The sequence below is a fragment of the Camelus ferus genome, chromosome 14, assembly GCF_009834535.1.
Source record: "Camelus ferus isolate YT-003-E chromosome 14, BCGSAC_Cfer_1.0, whole genome shotgun sequence".
Classification (NCBI taxonomy): domain Eukaryota; kingdom Metazoa; phylum Chordata; class Mammalia; order Artiodactyla; family Camelidae; genus Camelus; species Camelus ferus.
The window spans coordinates 16,925,869-16,930,400 of NC_045709.1; the positions used below are offsets into that span (position 1 = coordinate 16,925,869).

Consider the following 4,532-nt stretch of genomic DNA (forward strand, 5'->3'; position numbering starts at 1 on the left):
TAGACTAGCAACTCACTGACCATTCTGTTGTGTTGTGTTGTGTTGTGTTAAAATGAATGTAGCATAAGTTGACCATTTTAACCATTTTTAGGTGTACAGTTCAGTGGTATTAAGTACATGCATACTGTTGTACAACTGTCACCACCATCCATCTCCAGAACTTTTTCATCATCCCAAACTGAAACTCTGTACCCACTAAACATAACTCCAATTTTCAGTTCTTTCAAATATATACCCAAAAGTGAAATTGCTATTTTACTATTTTTAATTTTTTGAAATTAAAGCAAAAAATTTAACATCTAGACGGCTTTCCTTAGAGATGGTACCATTTTACATTCCCACCAGCAGTGCACAAGGGTTCCAGTTTCTCCACATCCTCTCCCCAGAACTTGTTATCATCTTTTTTTTTTATAATAGCCATCCTAATGGGTGTATGTGGTATCTCATTGTGGATTTGATTTGCATTTCTTTAATTATTAGTGATTTTCATGTGATTGTTGCCCATCTGTGTATCTTCTTTGGAGAAATGTCCATTCAAGTCCTTTGCCCATTTTTTTGCATCAAATTGTTTGTATTTTTGTCACTGAGTTATAAAAGTTTCATATATATTCTCAACATTAATCCCTTGTCAGATATATGGGGTTTTTTTCTCTCTTTTTTTTTTTCTTTTCCACGATCGTTTATTTTCCCCCGAAGAGGGTGCACCGTTCCTGGAAATACTGTAATACCAGGTCAATGCATGGAGTGGACGGAGCAAGCCCCTACTCCATCTCCTAAGATATATGGTTTCAAATGTTTTCTTCCACTTTGTGGGTGGTCTTCTCACTTTCTTGATAGCATTCTTTAATGCACAAAGTTTTTTATTTTGATGAAGTCCACTTTATACATATATATGTATTTTTTTAACCTGTGCCTCTGGTGCCATAGCCAAGAATTTATCACTAAATTCAATATTATGAAGACTTTCCCCTATGTTTTCTTCAAAGAGTTCTATAGCTTTAGCACTTACATTTGGGTCTATAACCCATTTTGAGTCAAGTTTTGTATATGCTATAACGTAAGGGTCCAACTTCTTTCTTTTGCACGTGGATACACATTTTTTCAACACCACTTTTTGAAAACACTGTCCTTTCTCCTACTGAATGATCTTGGCACCCCTGTTGAAAATCAATTGACCACTCATGTCAATGATGATTTTTAACCCTAAAAATAAAAGCACATCAATCCTACAATGTGTGTAGCACCTCCTGCATGCCCAGCATGTTTTAAGATGAATAAAACACAGTTTCAAGGAGGTCAGAAGCACATAGAGGAGGCCAGAGAGAAACCCAAAAACTGCAATAAGGCAGCATGTGATACGAGCTCAAATAAAGGCACAAACAAAACCCTGAGGGGCCAAGCGGAAAGCACAGTTAATTCTGGAAAGGAAGACTGGGGGAGTTTTCACAGCCTGGGTGCTGTGGGAGCTCTGCCTTGGCACATGGGTCAGATTTCCTCGTGCAGAGCCAGGTGGAGGAAGACCGTAGAGGAAAAATGAAAAGTACTAACACCTCTCCTGCCAGCACCTCAGATTTCACCCAGATTTGCAGAACCAGTAGAGACAGGAATGGTGGTGGGGCTTGGGACAAGGAGGGAGGGAAAGAAATGGGGAGCTGGGTTTCTCCACCCTCTCCCAGGAGAGGCTTTGCAGGGCTGGTGTTCCTCCCAACAGTCTCAAAAAGTCTCCAGAGTGATGCCTCAAATTCAGGACCGAAGTCCTGTCATTAAATGTGCCCCTTCCTCAGCACTCCAAGAAGCAGGCACAGCAAGATCCGGTCCAAACTCCAGGCCGCTAACTGGTTAAAGCTCCTTGAGCCCCCAGCGCTGACTCGGTCCATTTACCACGGGGGCAGGGCACGGACAGCTGGACCCAAGGGTCAAATAGCCCTGGTTTGGATCCACGTGGTCTGGCCTGGAGCCAGCTAGCAAGCAAGAGGCCCATCCACTCACAGGACTCAGAGCAGCCTCAGTGCCAAGTACAGGCAGCAGCTGAATGAAGAAACTGCAGAGTGAGTGCCGCATCCCCAGGAAGTAAGGGAAGATTTGGAAAGGAAATAGTCCCTGGGCTGGACCTCTGGGCAGGGGGCTTGGTGACTGGAGAGAGACAGAATGCGTGTGGGATGTCACAGAGCCCTGTCTGGCGGGCAGAGCTCAGGGAACCAGCTTCGCCTCCCGTGGGAGTGCAGTGCTCTTGTGTCGTCCCCCAGAGGGACAAGTGGCCCTTTGGCCAGGCTAGTGTTTTTGAGTATTTGTGACCATAGCCCATAGTCAGAAAGACATTTTACATCATGACCCAGTACATCTACTACACACACATACATAACTGAAATAAACACTTCGTAAAAGAATACCTCCAGAACATAATACAATGTGCCAAGGTTGGGTGGTTCCCGGGTTGATCAATCCCACACTTTGACAGCACTGGCTCCAGACCAGGGTTTTTCTCCATCTTTGCCCTCTGCCATTCTCTGCATGCCAGCTACTTCCTTGCCCACTGCAAGACTCCTGCAGCAGCTGCAGGCAACACGTCACCAGCTGATGTCAGAGGCTTTAAAGGAAATTTTCTCTCATGTCTCCTTTTAAAAGTAAAGAAACTTAACCCAGAAGCCCCCTTAGCTTACTACTCAGTGTGGTCCTCAGGCTGCAGCATGCAGATCTACCTCCCTGGGAGCTTGTTAGAAACACAGACCCTCAGCATCATCCCAGACCCGCAGGCTCAGAATGTGCCTTGTAGCAAAATCCCAGGTGATTCATATGCACAATCAAGCTTCAGAAACGCCCCCCATGGCTGATTTCCCGTTGTTGGCCAAAACTCCATCACACACTCAAACTGAAACCAATTACTGGCAGGCAGACTAGAATTGCCATCATTGACTTAGGTTATTCAAAACTCACTTTCAGGGGCTGAGGAGGAGGCTGAGTCTTCCCTGAAGTTGGATACCTGAACAACACCAACATTAGAAAAAATACATGCACCCCAATGTTCATAGCAGCATTATTTACAATTGCCAAGATATGGAAGCAACCTAAGTGGTCCATCAACAGATGAACAGATAAAGAAGATGTGGCATATACATGTACAATGGAATATTACTCAGTCATAAAAAAAGAATGAAATTTTGCCATTTGCAGCAACATGGATGGACTAGGAGGGCATTATGCTGAGTGAAATAAGTCAGAGAAAGACAAATACTGTATGATGTCACATATATGTGAAATCTAAAAAACAATAACAAACTAGTGAATATCACAAAAAAGAAGCAGGCTCACAGATATAGAGAACAAACTAGTGGTCACCAGTGGGGAGAGGGAAGGGGGAGGGGTAATGCAGGAGTAGGGGGATAAGAGGTACAAACTATCAGGTATGAGATAAGCTACAAGGATACATTGTACAACATGAGGAAATAACCAATATTTTATAATAACTATAAACAGAGTAAAACCTTTAAAAATTGTAAATCACCATATTGTACACCTGTAAACCTATATAATATTGTACAGCAACTATACTTCGATTTTTAAACTATACTTTAATTTTCTTTTCATTTTAAAAATAAAAAAAAAAAGTTAATCTGCAAATGCCCTGAGGCAGAGTGGCCTTCTGGACTTAGAGACCAGGGTCTAATTTCAGCTCCATTATCTACTAGCTGTGTGAGTCCGTGAAATTTAAACCCTCTATACCCTCAAGGCCCTCACTGGAAACAAGGAAATTTTTTAAAAATTCTACCCATAAGAAGAGATGGGGAAAGGTTTTTGGTAGGCAACTAACAACGCATGTCCCAGAGAAACAGACAGATAAGCAGGTAAATTATAAAACAGTGTGATAAGTACTAAGATTGAAATACTAAATGTGCTGGTAGAGCTCAGAGGAAAAAATCATCTAACTTCTTGGGATGTTGAAGAAAACTTCACAGAATAGGTGACACTTGAGGAGGGTTTTGAAGGATTAATAGGAGCTTTCCTGCAGATACTGGGGTGAAGGATATTCCAAGCAAAGGAATAGCATGTGCAAAGACTAAATGTGTTTGCAGCGTATTTCTCTTCTGTATCTCTGTGAATTCCTCCTGAATTCATCACTAACAGCTCAACACAGCTGGAGCATAGGGTGTGTTAGAGAGAGAAGATGCACCAGAAGATATGGCTGGAGAAGTAGATAGAACTGGGAGTCATGCTGTAACATTCTTCAGAGGAATGAGGCCTTCTTTAGTCCCAAAGGATCCACTCACCTCTTACTTACAAGTGTTTCCTAGGAATGTTAAGTCTCTCACACAGATCAAGCCACTTAAACCTGCTGTCCTGGGTGTTTTAATCAAGGGAGACACATAACAGGGAGAACACAAAAATACCTCCATCCAGTGGCCAAGTCTGAGGTTGGCTCTTAGATGCTGCTGAACCAGGACAGAACGTGGAAAATACTGTCCATCAAAGATAATGCTCCTGAGTGTCAGCTTCTTCTCTTCGGTCCCTGCGGGGAATAAGTAGTTGGAGGACTC

At 42.7% G+C, this 4,532-nt stretch overlaps 1 pseudogene; it reads right to left on the reverse strand.

Moving 5' to 3' along the window:
* Nucleotides 1–694: 694 nt before the first annotated feature.
* LOC116668750 lies at nt 695–860 on the reverse strand (annotated as a pseudogene).
* Between the last annotated feature and the right edge of the window lie 3,672 nt (nt 861–4,532).